Here is a 15,000-nt window from a genome sequence, read left to right as displayed (position 1 = left end):
AGGCTTTTCCAAAAAAGCTTTGTATTCTGTTCCAGGCTTTTCCAAAAAAGCTTTGTATTCTGTTCCAGGCTTTTCCAAAAAAGCTTTATATTCTGTTCCAGGCTTTTCCAAAAAAGCTTTGTATTCTGTTCCAGGCTTTTCCAAAAAAGCTTTATATTCTGTTCCAGGCTTTTCCAAAAAAGCTTTATATTCTGTTCCAGGCTTTTCCAAAAAAGCTTTGTATTCTGTTCCAGGCTTTTCCAAAAAAGCTTTATATTCTGTTCCAGGCTTTTCCAAAAAAGCTTTATATTCTGTTCCAGGCTTTTCCAAAAAAGCTTTGTATTCTGTTCCAGGCTTTTCCAAAAAGCTTTATATTCTGTTCCAGGCTTTTCCAAAAAGCTTTATATTCTGTTCCAGGCTTTTCCAAAAAAGCTTTATATTCTGTTCCAGGCTTTTCCAAAGAAGGTTTATATTCTGTTCCAGGCTTTTCCAAAAAAGCTTTATATTCTGTTCCAGGCTTTTCCAAAAAAGCTTTATATTCTGTTCCAGGCTTTTCCAAAAAAGCTTTATATTCTGTTCCAGGCTTTTCCAAAAAAGCTTTATATTCTGTTCCAGGCTTTTCCAAAAAAGCTTTATATTCTGTTCCAGGCTTTTCCAAAAAAGCTTTGTATTCTGTTCCAGGCTTTTCCAAAAAAGCTTTATATTCTGTTCCAGGCTTTTCCAAAAAAGCTTTATATTCTGTTCCAGGCTTTTCCAAAAAAGCTTTGTATTCTGTTCCAGGCTTTTCCAAAAAAGCTTTGTATTCTGTTCCAGGCTTTTCCAAAAAAGCTTTATATTCTGTTCCAGGCTTTTCCAAAAAAGCTTTGTATTCTGTTCCAGGCTTTTCCAAAAAAGCTTTATATTCTGTTCCAGGCTTTTCCAAAAAAGCTTTATATTCTGTTCCAGGCTTTTCCAAAAAAGCTTTGTATTCTGTTCCAGGCTTTTCCAAAAAAGCTTTATATTCTGTTCCAGGCTTTTCCAAAAAAGCTTTATATTCTGTTCCAGGCTTTTCCAAAAAAGCTTTGTATTCTGTTCCAGGCTTTTCCAAAAAGCTTTATATTCTGTTCCAGGCTTTTCCAAAAAAGCTTTATATTCTGTTCCAGGCTTTTCCAAAAAAGCTTTATATTCTGTTCCAGGCTTTTCCAAAGAAGGTTTATATTCTGTTCCAGGCTTTTCCAAAAAAGCTTTATATTCTGTTCCAGGCTTTTCCAAAAAAGCTTTATATTCTGTTCCAGGCTTTTCCAAAAAAGCTTTATATTCTGTTCCAGGCTTTTCCAAAAAAGCTTTATATTCTGTTCCAGGCTTTTCCAAAAAAGCTTTATATTCTGTTCCAGGCTTTTCCAAAAAAGCTTTATATTCTGTTCCAGGCTTTTCCAAAAATGCTTTATATTCTGTTCCAGGCTTTTCCAAAAAAGCTTTATATTCTGTTCCAGGCTTTTCCAAAAAAGCTTTATATTCTGTTCCAGGCTTTTCCAAAGAAGCTTTGTATTCTGTTCCAGGCTTTTCCAAAAAGCTTTATATTCTGTTCCAGGCTTTTCCAAAAAAGCTTTATATTCTGTTCCAGGCTTTTCCAAAGAAGGTTTATATTCTGTTCCAGGCTTTTCCAAAAAAGCTTTATATTCTGTTCCAGGCTTTTCCAAAAAAGCTTTATATTCTGTTCCAGGCTTTTCCAAAAAAGCTTTATATTCTGTTCCAGGCTTTTCCAAAAAAGCTTTATATTCTGTTCCAGGCTTTTCCAAAAAAGCTTTATATTCTGTTCCAGGCTTTTCCAAAAAAGCTTTATATTCTGTTCCAGGCTTTTCCAAAAAAGCTTTATATTCTGTTCCAGGCTTTTCCAAAAAAGCTTTGTATTCTGTTCCAGGCTTTTCCAAAAAAGCTTTATATTCTGTTCCAGGCTTTTCCAAAGAAGCTTTGTATTCTGTTCCAGGCTTTTCCAAAAAAGCTTTATATTCTGTTCCAGGCTTTTCCAAAGAAGCTTTATATTCTGTTCCAGGCTTTTCCAAAGAAGCTTTGTATTCTGTTCCAGGCTTTTCCAAAAAAGCTTTGTATTCTGTTCCAGGCTTTTCCAATAAAGCTTTGTATTCTGTTCCAGGCTTTTCCAAAAAAGCTTTGTATTCTGTTCCAGGCTTTTCCAAAAAAGCTTTGTATTCTGTTCCAGGCTTTTCCAAAAAAGCTTTATATTCTGTTCCAGGCTTTTCCAAAGAAGGTTTATATTCTGTTCCAGGCTTTTCCAAAAAAGCTTTATATTCTGTTCCAGGCTTTTCCAAAGAAGCTTTGTATTCTGTTCCAGGCTTTTCCAAAAAAGCTTTGTATTCTGTTCCAGGCTTTTCCAATAAAGCTTTGTATTCTGTTCCAGGCTTTTCCAAAAAAGCTTTGTATTCTGTTCCAGGCTTTTCCAAAAAAGCTTTGTATTCTGTTCCAGGCTTTTCCAAAAAAGCTTTATATTCTGTTCCAGGCTTTTCCAAAGAAGCTTTATATTCTGTTCCAGGCTTTTCCAAAGAAGCTTTATATTCTGTTCCAGGCTTTTCCAAAAAAGCTTTATATTCTGTTCCAGGCTTTTCCAAAGAAGCTTTGTATTCTGTTCCAGGCTTTTCCAAAGAAGCTTTGTATTCTGTTCCAGGCTTTTCCAAAGAAGCTTTATATTCTGTTCCAGGCTTTTCCAAATAAGCTTTATATTCTGTTCCAGGCTTTTCCAAAGAAGCTTTATATTCTGTTCCAGGCTTTTCCAAAGAAGCTTTATATTCTGTTCCAGGCTTTTCCAAAGAAGCTTTATATTCTGTTCCAGGCTTTTCCAAAAAAGCTTTGTATTCTGTTCCAGGCTTTTCCAAAGAAGCTTTATATTCTGTTCCAGGCTTTTCCAAAGAAGCTTTGTATTCTGTTCCAGGCTTTTCCAAAAAAGCTTTATATTCTGTTCCAGGCTTTTCCAAAAAAGCTTTATATTCTGTTCCAGGCTTTTCCAAAGAAGCTTTATATTCTGTTCCAGGCTTTTCCAAAGAAGCTTTATATTCTGTTCCAGGATTTTCCAAAGAAGCTTTAAATTCTGTTCCAGGCTTTTCCAAAGAAGCTTTATATTCTGTTCCAGGCTTTTCCAATAAAGCTTTGTATTCTGTTCCAGGCTTTTCCAAAGAAGCTTTATATTCTGTTCCAGGCTTTTCCAAAGAAGCTTTGTATTCTGTTCCAGGCTTTTCCAAAGAAGCTTTGTATTCTGTTCCAGGCTTTTCCAAAGAAGCTTTGTATTCTGTTCCAGGCTTTTCCAAAGAAGCTTTATATTCTGTTCCAGGCTTTTCCAAAGAAGCTTTATATTCTGTTCCAGGCTTTTCCAAAGAAGCTTTATATTCTGTTCCAGGCTTTTCCAAAGAAGCTTTGTATTCTGTTCCAGGCTTTTCCAAAGAAGCTTTGTATTCTGTTCCAGGCTTTTCCAAAGAAGCTTTGTATTCTGTTCCAGGCTTTTCCAAAAAAGCTTTGTATTCTGTTCCAGGCTTTTCCGAAGAAGCTTTGTATTCTGTTCCAGGCTTTTCCAAAGAAGCTTTATATTCTGTTCCAGGCTTTTCCAAAGAAGCTTTGTATTCTGTTCCAGGCTTTTCCAAAGAAGCTTTGTATTCTGTTCCAGGCTTTTCCAAAGAAGCTTTGTATTCTGTTCCAGGCTTTTCCAAAGAAGCTTTGTATTCTGTTCCAGGCTTTTCCAAAGAAGCTTTGTATTCTGTTCCAGGCTTTTCCAAAGAAGCTTTGTATTCTGTTCCAGGCTTTTCCAAAGAAGCTTTGTATTCTGTTCCAGGCTTTTCCAAAAAAGCTTTGTATTCTGTTCCAGGCTTTTCCAAAGAAGCTTTGTATTCTGTTCCAGGCTTTTCCAAAGAAGCTTTGTATTCTGTTCCAGGCTTTTCCAAAGAAGCTTTGTATTCTGTTCCAGGCTTTTCCAAAGAAGCTTTATATTCTGTTCCAGGCTTTTCCAAAGAAGCTTTATATTCTGTTCCAGGCTTTTCCAAAAAAGCTTTATATTCTGTTCCAGGCTTTTCCAAAGAAGCTTTATATTCTGTTCCAGGCTTTTCCAAAGAAGCTTTATATTCTGTTCCAGGCTTTTCCAAAAAAGCTTTATATTCTGTTCCAGGCTTTTCCAAAAAAGCTTTATATTCTGTTCCAGGCTTTTCCAAAGAAGCTTTGTATTCTGTTCCAGGCTTTTCCAAAAAAGCTTTATATTCTGTTCCAGGCTTTTCCAAAGAAGGTTTATATTCTGTTCCAGGCTTTTCCAAAAAGCTTTATATTCTGTTCCAGGCTTTTCCAAAGAAGCTTTATATTCTGTTCCAGGCTTTTCCAAAGAAGCTCTGTATTCTGTTCCGGGCTTTTCCAAGAAAAGCTTTATATTCTGTTCCAGGCTTTTCCAAAGAAGCTTTATATTCTGTTCCAGGCTTTTCCAAAGAAGCTTTATATTCTGTTCCAGGCTTTTCCAAGAAAAGCTTTATATTCTGTTCCAGGCTTTTCCAAAGAAGCTTTGTATTCTGTTCCAGGCTTTTCCAAAGAAGTTTATATTCTGTTCCAGGCTTTTCCAAAGAAGCTTTATATTCTGTTCCAGGCTTTTCCAAAAAAGCTTTATATTCTGTTCCAGGCTTTTCCAAAGAAGCTTTGTATTCTGTTCCAGGCTTTTCCAAAGAAGCTTTATATTCTGTTCCAGGCTTTTCCAAAGAAGCTTTGTATTCTGTTCCAGGCTTTTCCAAGAAAAGCTTTATATTCTGTTCCAGGCTTTTCCAAAGAAGCTTTATATTCTGTTCCAGGCTTTTCCAAAAAAGCTTTATATTCTGTTCCAGGCTTTTCCAAAGAAGCTTAATATTCTGTTCCAGGCTTTTCCAAAGAAGTTTATATTCTGTTCCAGGCTTTTCCAAAGAAGCTTTATATTCTGTTCCAGGCTTTTCCAAAGAAGCTTTATATTCTGTTCCAGGCTTTTCCAAAAAAGCTTTATATTCTGTTCCAGGCTTTTCCAAAGAAGCTTTGTATTCTGTTCCAGGCTTTTCCAAAGAAGCTTTATATTCTGTTCCAGGCTTTTCCAAAGAAGTTTATATTCTGTTCCAGGCTTTTCCAAAGAAGTTTATATTCTGTTCCAGGCTTTTCCAAAGAAGCTTTATATTCTGTTCCAGGCTTTTCCAAAAAAGCTTTATATTCTGTTCCAGGCTTTTCCAAAGAAGCTTTGTATTCTGTTCCAGGCTTTTCCAAAGAAGCTTTATATTCTGTTCCAGGCTTTTCCAAAGAAGTTTATATTCTGTTCCAGGCTTTTCCAAAGAAGCTTTATATTCTGTTCCAGGCTTTTCCAAAGAAGTTTATATTCTGTTCCAGGCTTTTCCAAAGAAGCTTTATATTCTGTTCCAGGCTTTTCCAAAGAAGCTTTGTATTCTGTTCCAGGCTTTTCCAAAGAAGCTTTATATTCTGTTCCAGGCTTTTCCAAAGAAGCTTTATATTCTGTTCCAGGCTTTTCCAAAAAAGCTTTATATTCTGTTCCAGGCTTTTCCAAAGAAGCTTTGTATTCTGTTCCAGGCTTTTCCAAGAAAAGCTTTATATTCTGTTCCAGGCTTTTCCAAAGAAGCTTTATATTCTGTTCCAGGCTTTTCCAAGAAAAGCTTTATATTCTGTTCCAGGCTTTTCCAAAGAAGCTTTATATTCTGTTCCAGGCTTTTCCAAAGAAGTTTATATTCTGTTCCAGGCTTTTCCAAAGAAGCTTTATATTCTGTTCCAGGCTTTTCCAAAGAAGCTTTATATTCTGTTCCAGGCTTTTCCAAAAAAGCTTTATATTCTGTTCCAGGCTTTTCCAAGAAAAGCTTTGTATTCTGTTCCAGGCTTTTCCAAAGAAGTTTATATTCTGTTCCAGGCTTTTCCAAAGAAGCTTTATATTCTGTTCCAGGCTTTTCCAAAGAAGTTTATATTCTGTTCCAGGCTTTTCCAAAGAAGCTTTATATTCTGTTCCAGGCTTTTCCAAAGAAGCTTTGTATTCTGTTCCAGGCTTTTCCAAGAAAAGCTTTATATTCTGTTCCAGGCTTTTCCAAAGAAGCTTTATATTCTGTTCCAGGCTTTTCCAAAAAAGCTTTATATTCTGTTCCAGGCTTTTCCAAAGAAGCTTTGTATTCTGTTCCAGGCTTTTCCAAGAAAAGCTTTATATTCTGTTCCAGGCTTTTCCAAAGAAGCTTTATATTCTGTTCCAGGCTTTTCCAAAGAAGCTTTATATTCTGTTCCAGGCTTTTCCAAGAAAAGCTTTATATTCTGTTCCAGGCTTTTCCAAAGAAGCTTTATATTCTGTTCCAGGCTTTTCCAAGAAAAGCTTTATATTCTGTTCCAGGCTTTTCCAAAGAAGCTTTATATTCTGTTCCAGGCTTTTCCAAAGAAGTTTATATTCTGTTCCAGGCTTTTCCAAAGAAGCTTTATATTCTGTTCCAGGCTTTTCCAAAAAAGCTTTATATTCTGTTCCAGGCTTTTCCAAGAAAAGCTTTGTATTCTGTTCCAGGCTTTTCCAAAGAAGCTTTATATTCTGTTCCAGGCTTTTCCAAGAAAAGCTTTATATTCTGTTCCAGGCTTTTCCAAAGAAGCTTTATATTCTGTTCCAGGCTTTTCCAAAGAAGTTTATATTCTGTTCCAGGCTTTTCCAAAGAAGCTTTATATTCTGTTCCAGGCTTTTCCAAAGAAGCTTTATATTCTGTTCCAGGCTTTTCCAAAAAAGCTTTATATTCTGTTCCAGGCTTTTCCAAAGAAGTTTATATTCTGTTCCAGGCTTTTCCAAAGAAGCTTTATATTCTGTTCCAGGCTTTTCCAAAGAAGCTTTGTATTCTGTTCCAGGCTTTTCCAAGAAAAGCTTTATATTCTGTTCCAGGCTTTTCCAAAGAAGTTTATATTCTGTTCCAGGCTTTTCCAAAGAAGCTTTATATTCTGTTCCAGGCTTTTCCAAAGAAGTTTATATTCTGTTCCAGGCTTTTCCAAAGAAGCTTTATATTCTGTTCCAGGCTTTTCCAAAAAAGCTTTATATTCTGTTCCGGGCTTTTCCAAAAAAGCTTTATATTCTGTTCCGGGCTTTTCCAAAGAAGCTTTGTATTCTGTTCCAGGCTTTTCCAAAGAAGCTTTGTATTCTGTTCCGGGCTTTTCCAAAGAAGCTTTATATTCTGTTCCAGGCTTTTCCAAAGAAGTTTATATTCTGTTCCAGGCTTTTCCAAAGAAGCTTTATATTCTGTTCCAGGCTTTTCCAAAGAAGCTTTATATTCTGTTCCAGGCTTTTCCAAAAAAGCTTTATATTCTGTTCCAGGCTTTTCCAAAGAAGCTTTATATTCTGTTCCAGGCTTTTCCAAAAGAGCTTTATATTCTGTTCCAGGCTTTTCCAAAGAAGCTTTGTATTCTGTTCCAGGTTTTTCCAAAAGAGCTTTATTTTCTGTTCCAGGCTTTTCCAAAAAAGCTTTGTATTCTGTTCCAGGCTTTTCCAAAAGAGCTTTATCTTCTGTTCAAGGCTTTTCCAAAAAAGCTTTATTTTCTGTTCCAGGCTTTTCCAAAAAAGCTTTATTTTCTGTTCCAGGCTTTTCCAAAAAAGCTTTATATTGTTCCAGGCTTTTCCAAAAAAGCTTTATATTCTGTTCCAGGCTTTTCCAAAAAAGCTTTATATTCTGTTCCAGGGTTTTCCAAAGAAGCTTTATATTGTTCCAGGCTTTTCCAAAAAAGCTTTATATTCTGTTCCAGGCTTTTCCAAAAAAGCTTTATATTCTGTTCCAGGCTTTTCCAAAAAAGCTTTATATTCTGTTCCAGGCTTTTCCAAAAAAGCTTTATATTCTGTTCCAGGCTTTTCCAAAAAAGCTTTATATTCTGTTCCAGGCTTTTCCAAAAAAGCTTTATATTCTGTTCCAGGCTTTTCCAAAAAAGCTTAATATTCTGTTCCAGGCTTTTCCAAAAAAGCTTTATATTCTGTTCCAGGCTTTTCCAAAAAAGCTTTATATTCTGTTCCAGGCTTTTCCAAAAAAGCTTTATATTCTGTTCCAGGGTTTTCCAAAGAAGCTTTATATTGTTCCAGGCTTTTCCAAAAAAGCTTTATATTCTGTTCCAGGCTTTTCCAAAAAAGCTTTATATTCTGTTCCAGGCTTTTCCAAAAAAGCTTTATATTCTGTTCCAGGCTTTTCCAAAAAAGCTTTATATTCTGTTCCAGGCTTTTCCAAAAAAACTTTATATTCTGTTCCAGGCTTTTCCAAAAAAGCTTAATATTCTGTTCCAGGCTTTTCCAAAAAAGCTTAATATTCTGTTCCAGGCTTTTCCAAAAAAGCTTAATATTCTGTTCCAGGCTTTTCCAAAAAAGCTTTATATTCTGTTCCAGGCTTTTCCAAAAAAGCTTTATATTCTGTTCCAGGCTTTTCCAAAAAAGCTTTATATTCTGTTCCAGGCTTTTCCAAAAAAGCTTTATATTCTGTTCCAGGCTTTTCCAAAAAAGCTTTATATTCTGTTCCAGGCTTTTCCAAAAAAGCTTTATATTCTGTTCCGGGCTTTTCCAAAAAACCTTTGTATTCTGTTCCGGGCTTTTCCAAAAAAGCTTTGTATTCTGTTCCGGGCTTTTCCAAAAAAGCTTTGTATTCTGTTCCGGGCTTTTCCAAAAAAGCTTTATATTCTGTTCCAGGCTTTTCCAAAAAACCTTTATATTCTGTTCCGGGCTTTTCCAAAAAAGCTTTATATTCTGTTCCAGGCTTTTCCAAAAAACCTTTATATTCTGTTCCAGGCTTTTCCAAAAAACCTTTATATTCTGTTCCAGGCTTTTCCAAAAAAGCTTTGTATTCTGTTCCAGGCTTTTCCAAAAAAAGCTTTATATTCTGTTCCAGGCTTTTCCAAAAAAGCTTTATATTCTGTTCCAGGCTTTTCCAAAAAAGCTTTATATTCTGTTCCAGGCTTTTCCAAAAAAGCTTTATATTCTGTTCCAGGCTTTTCCAAAAAAGCTTTATATTCTGTTCCAGGCTTTTCCAAAAAAGCTTTATATTCTGTTCCAGGCTTTTCCAAAAAAGCTTTATATTCTGTTCCAGGCTTTTCCAAAAAAGCTTTATATTCTGTTCCAGGCTTTTCCAAAAAAGCTTTATATTCTGTTCCAGGCTTTTCCAAAAAAGCTTTATATTCTGTTCCAGGCTTTTCCAAAAAAGCTTTATATTCTGTTCCAGGCTTTTCCAAAAAAGCTTTATATTCTGTTCCAGGCTTTTCCAAAAAAGCTTTATATTCTGTTCCAGGCTTTTCCAAAAAAGCTTTATATTCTGTTCCAGGCTTTTCCAAAAAACCTTTATATTCTGTTCCAGGCTTTTCCAAAAAAGCTTTATATTCTGTTCCAGGCTTTTCCAAAAAACCTTTATATTCTGTTCCAGGCTTTTCCAAAAAAGCTTTATATTCTGTTCCAGGCTTTTCCAAAAAACCTTTATATTCTGTTCCAGGCTTTTCCAAAAAAGCTTTATATTCTGTTCCAGGCTTTTCCAAAAAAGCTTTATATTCTGTTCCAGGCTTTTCCAAAAAAGCTTTATATTCTGTTCCAGGCTTTTCCAAAAAAGCTTTATATTCTGTTCCAGGCTTTTCCAAAAAAGCTTTGTATTCTGTTCCAGGCTTTTCCAAAAAAGCTTTGTATTCTGTTCCAGGCTTTTCCAATAAAGCTTTATATTCTGTTCCAGGCTTTTCCAAAAAAGCTTTGTATTCTGTTCCAGGCTTTTCCAAAAAAGCTTTGTATTCTGTTCCAGGCTTTTCCAAAAAAAGCTTTTTATTCTGTTCCAGGCTTTTCCAAAAAAGCTTTATATTCTGTTCCAGGCTTTTACAAAGAAGCTTTGTATTCTGTTCCAGGCTTTTCCAATAAAGCTTTATATTCTGTTCCAGGCTTTTCCAAAAAAGCTTTGTATTCTGTTCCAGGCTTTTCCAATAAAGCTTTATATTCTGTTCCAGGCTTTTCCAAAAAAGCTTTGTATTCTGTTCCAGGCTTTTCCAATAAAGTTTTGTATTCTGTTCCAGGCTTTTCCAAAAAAGCTTTATATTCTGTTCCAGGCTTTTCCAAAAAAGCTTTAAATTCTGTTCCAGGCTTTTCCAAAAAAGCTTTATATTCTGTTCCAGGCTTTTCCAAAAGAAGCTTTATATTCTGTTCCAGGCTTTTCCAAAAAAGCTTTGTATTCTGTTCCAGGCTTTTCCAAAAGAAGCTTTATATTCTGTTCCAGGCTTTTCCAAAGAAGCTTTATATTCTGTTCCAGGCTTTTCCAAAAGAAGCTTTATATTCTGTTCCAGGCTTTTCCAAAAAAGCTTTATATTCTGTTCCAGGCTTTTCCAATAGAGCTTTATATTCTGTTCCAGGCTTTTCCAAAAAAGCTTTGTATTCTGTTCCAGGCTTTTCCAAAAAAGCTTTGTATTCTGTTCCAGGCTTTTCCAAAAAAGCTTTGTATTCTGTTCCAGGCTTTTCCAAAAAAAGCTTTTTATTCTGTTCCAGGCTTTTCCAAAAAAGCTTTATATTCTGTTCCAGGCTTTTACAATAAAGCTTTATATTCTGTTCCAGGCTTTTCCAAAAAAGCTTTATATTCTGTTCCAGGCTTTTCCAAAAAAGCTTTATATTCTGTTCCAGGCTTTTCCAAAAAAGCTTTATATTCTGTTCCAGGCTTTTCCAAAAAAGCTTTATATTCTGTTCCAGGCTTTTCCAAAAAAGCTTTATATTCTGTTCCAGGCTTTTCCAAAAAAGCTTTGTATTCTGTTCCAGGCTTTTCCAATAAAGCTTTATATTCTGTTCCAGGCTTTTCCAAAAAAGCTTTGTATTCTGTTCCAGGCTTTTCCAAAAAAGCTTTGTATTCTGTTCCAGGCTTTTCCAAAAAAAGCTTTTTATTCTGTTCCAGGCTTTTCCAAAAAAGCTTTATATTCTGTTCCAGGCTTTTACAAAGAAGCTTTGTATTCTGTTCCAGGCTTTTCCAATAAAGCTTTATATTCTGTTCCAGGCTTTTCCAAAAAAGCTTTGTATTCTGTTCCAGGCTTTTCCAATAAAGCTTTATATTCTGTTCCAGGCTTTTCCAAAAAAGCTTTGTATTCTGTTCCAGGCTTTTCCAATAAAGTTTTGTATTCTGTTCCAGGCTTTTCCAAAAAAGCTTTATATTCTGTTCCAGGCTTTTCCAAAAAAGCTTTAAATTCTGTTCCAGGCTTTTCCAAAAAAGCTTTATATTCTGTTCCAGGCTTTTCCAAAAGAAGCTTTATATTCTGTTCCAGGCTTTTCCAAAAAAGCTTTGTATTCTGTTCCAGGCTTTTCCAAAAGAAGCTTTATATTCTGTTCCAGGCTTTTCCAAAGAAGCTTTATATTCTGTTCCAGGCTTTTCCAAAGAAGCTTTATATTCTGTTCCAGGCTTTTCCAAAAAAGCTTTATATTCTGTTCCAGGCTTTTCCAATAGAGCTTTATATTCTGTTCCAGGCTTTTCCAAAAAAGCTTTGTATTCTGTTCCAGGCTTTTCCAAAAAAGCTTTGTATTCTGTTCCAGGCTTTTCCAAAAAAGCTTTGTATTCTGTTCCAGGCTTTTCCAAAAAAAGCTTTTTATTCTGTTCCAGGCTTTTCCAAAAAAGCTTTATATTCTGTTCCAGGCTTTTACAATAAAGCTTTTTATTCTGTTCCAGGCTTTTCCAAAAAAGCTTTAAATTCTGTTCCAGGCTTTTCCAAAAAAGCTTTATATTCTGTTCCAGGCTTTTCCAAAAGAAGCTTTATATTCTGTTCCAGGCTTTTCCAAAAAAGCTTTGTATTCTGTTCCAGGCTTTTCCAAAAGAAGCTTTATATTCTGTTCCAGGCTTTTCCAAAAAAGCTTTGTATTCTGTTCCAGGCTTTTCCAAAAAAGCTTTGTATTCTGTTCCAGGCTTTTCCAAAGAAGCTTTATATTCTGTTCCAGGCTTTTCCAAAAGAAGCTTTATATTCTGTTCCAGGCTTTTCCAAAAAAGCTTTATATTCTGTTCCAGGCTTTTCCAATAGAGCTTTATATTCTGTTCCAGGCTTTTCCAAAAAAGCTTTGTATTCTGTTCCAGGCTTTTCCAAAAAAGCTTTGTATTCTGTTCCAGGCTTTTCCAAAAAAGCTTTGTATTCTGTTCCAGGCTTTTCCAAAAAAGCTTTGTATTCTGTTCCAGGCTTTTCCAAAAAAAGCTTTTTATTCTGTTCCAGGCTTTTCCAAAAAAGCTTTATATTCTGTTCCAGGCTTTTCCAAAAAAGCTTTGTATTCTGTTCCAGGCTTTTCCAAAAGAAGCTTTATATTCTGTTCCAGGCTTTTCCAAAAAAGCTTTGTATTCTGTTCCAGGCTTTTCCAAAAGAAGCTTTATATTCTGTTCCAGGCTTTTCCAAAAAAGCTTTGTATTCTGTTCCAGGCTTTTCCAAAAAAAGCTTTATATTCTGTTCCAGGCTTTTCCAAAAAAGCTTTATATTCTGTTCCAGGCTTTTACAATAAAGCTTTATATTCTGTTCCAGGCTTTTCCAAAAAAGCTTTGTATTCTGTTCCAGGCTTTTCCAAAAAAGCTTTGTATTCTGTTCCAGGCTTTTCCAAAAAAGCTTTGTATTCTGTTCCAGGCTTTTCCAAAAAAAGCTTTATATTCTGTTCCAGGCTTTTCCAATAAAGCTTTATATTCTGTTCCAGGCTTTTCCAAAAAAAGCTTTATATTCTGTTCCAGGCTTTTCCAATAAAGCTTTATATTCTGTTCCAGGCTTTTCCAAAAAAGCTTTGTATTCTGTTCCAGGCTTTTCCAAAAAAGCTTTGTATTCTGTTCCAGGCTTTTCCAAAAAAAGCTTTATATTCTGTTCCAGGCTTTTCCAAAAAAGCTTTATATTCTGTTCCAGGCTTTTACAAAGAAGCTTTGTATTCTGTTCCAGGCTTTTCCAATAAAGCTTTATATTCTGTTCCAGGCTTTTCCAAAAAAGCTTTGTATTCTGTTCCAGGCTTTTCCAATAAAGCTTTATATTCTGTTCCAGGCTTTTCCAAAAAAGCTTTGTATTCTGTTCCAGGCTTTTCCAATAAAGTTTTGTATTCTGTTCCAGGCTTTTCCAAAAGAAGCTTTATATTCTGTTCCAGGCTTTTCCAAAAAAGCTTTGTATTCTGTTCCAGGCTTTTCCAAATAGCTTTATATTCTGTTCCAGGCTTTTCCAAAAGAAGCTTTATATTCTGTTCCAGGCTTTTCCAAAAAAGCTTTGTATTCTGTTCCAGGCTTTTCCAAAAGAAGCTTTATATTCTGTTCCAGGCTTTTCCAAAGAAGCTTTATATTCTGTTCCAGGCTTTTCCAAAAGAAGCTTTATATTCTGTTCCAGGCTTTTCCAAAGAAGCTTTATATTCTGTTCCAGGCTTTTCCAAAGAAGCTTTATATTCTGTTCCAGGCTTTTCCAAAAAAGCTTTATATTCTGTTCCAGGCTTTTCCAAAAAAAAGCTTTATATTCTGTTCCAGGCTTTTCCAAAAAAGCTTTATATTCTGTTCCAGGCTTTTCCAAAAAAAAGCTTTGTATTCTGTTCCAGGCTTTTCCAATAAAGCTTTGTATTCTGTTCCAGGCTTTTCCAAAAAAGCTTTGTATTCTGTTCCAGGCTTTTCCAAAAAAGCTTTGTATTCTGTTCCAGGCTTTTCCAATAAAGCTTTATATTCTGTTCCAGGCTTTTCCAAAAAAGCTTTGTATTCTGTTCCAGGCTTTTCCAAAAAAGCTTTGTATTCTGTTCCAGGCTTTTCCAAAAAAAGCTTTTTATTCTGTTCCAGGCTTTTCCAAAAAAGCTTTATATTCTGTTCCAGGCTTTTACAAAGAAGCTTTGTATTCTGTTCCAGGCTTTTCCAATAAAGCTTTATATTCTGTTCCAGGCTTTTCCAAAAAAGCTTTGTATTCTGTTCCAGGCTTTTCCAATAAAGCTTTATATTCTGTTCCAGGCTTTTCCAAAAAAGCTTTGTATTCTGTTCCAGGCTTTTCCAATAAAGTTTTGTATTCTGTTCCAGGCTTTTCCAAAAAAGCTTTATATTCTGTTCCAGGCTTTTCCAAAAAAGCTTTAAATTCTGTTCCAGGCTTTTCCAAAAAAGCTTTATATTCTGTTCCAGGCTTTTCCAAAAGAAGCTTTATATTCTGTTCCAGGCTTTTCCAAAAAAGCTTTGTATTCTGTTCCAGGCTTTTCCAAAAGAAGCTTTATATTCTGTTCCAGGCTTTTCCAAAGAAGCTTTATATTCTGTTCCAGGCTTTTCCAAAAGAAGCTTTATATTCTGTTCCAGGCTTTTCCAAAGAAGCTTTATATTCTGTTCCAGGCTTTTCCAAAGAAGCTTTATATTCTGTTCCAGGCTTTTCCAAAAAAGCTTTATATTCTGTTCCAGGCTTTTCCAAAAAAAAGCTTTATATTCTGTTCCAGGCTTTTCCAAAAAAGCTTTATATTCTGTTCCAGGCTTTTCCAAAAAAAAGCTTTGTATTCTGTTCCAGGCTTTTCCAATAAAGCTTTGTATTCTGTTCCAGGCTTTTCCAAAAAAGCTTTGTATTCTGTTCCAGGCTTTTCCAAAAAAGCTTTGTATTCTGTTCCAGGCTTTTCCAATAAAGCTTTATATTCTGTTCCAGGCTTTTCCAAAAAAGCTTTGTATTCTGTTCCAGGCTTTTCCAAAAAAGCTTTGTATTCTGTTCCAGGCTTTTCCAAAAAAAGCTTTTTATTCTGTTCCAGGCTTTTCCAAAAAAGCTTTATATTCTGTTCCAGGCTTTTACAAAGAAGCTTTGTATTCTGTTCCAGGCTTTTCCAATAAAGCTTTATATTCTGTTCCAGGCTTTTCCAAAAAAGCTTTGTATTCTGTTCCAGGCTTTTCCAATAAAGCTTTATATTCTGTTCCAGGCTTTTCCAAAAAAGCTTTGTATTCTGTTCCAGGCTTTTCCAATAAAGTTTTGTATTCTGTTCCAGGCTTTTCCAAAAAAGCTTTATATTCTGTTCCAGGCTTTTCCAAAAAAGCTTTAAATTCTGTTCCAGGCTTTTCCAAAAAAGCTTTATATTCTGTTCCAGGCTTTTCCAAAAAAGCTTTGTATTCT

The 15,000-nt window shown here is 35.2% G+C and overlaps 1 long non-coding RNA gene across 1 annotated transcript in view; it reads right to left on the bottom strand.

The window, feature by feature from the left end:
- The window catches only part of LOC137633408 (uncharacterized), a 437,361-nt gene that overhangs the window by 321,050 nt on the left and 101,311 nt on the right, over window positions 1-15,000 (bottom strand). The gene's annotated exons all lie outside the window — the stretch shown is intronic.

Source organism: Palaemon carinicauda, chromosome 43 (assembly GCF_036898095.1).
Source record: "Palaemon carinicauda isolate YSFRI2023 chromosome 43, ASM3689809v2, whole genome shotgun sequence".
NCBI classification, from domain to species: domain Eukaryota; kingdom Metazoa; phylum Arthropoda; class Malacostraca; order Decapoda; family Palaemonidae; genus Palaemon; species Palaemon carinicauda.
Note: the sequence above shows the minus strand (reverse complement) of the source record. Positions and strands in the feature narration are given on the sequence as shown.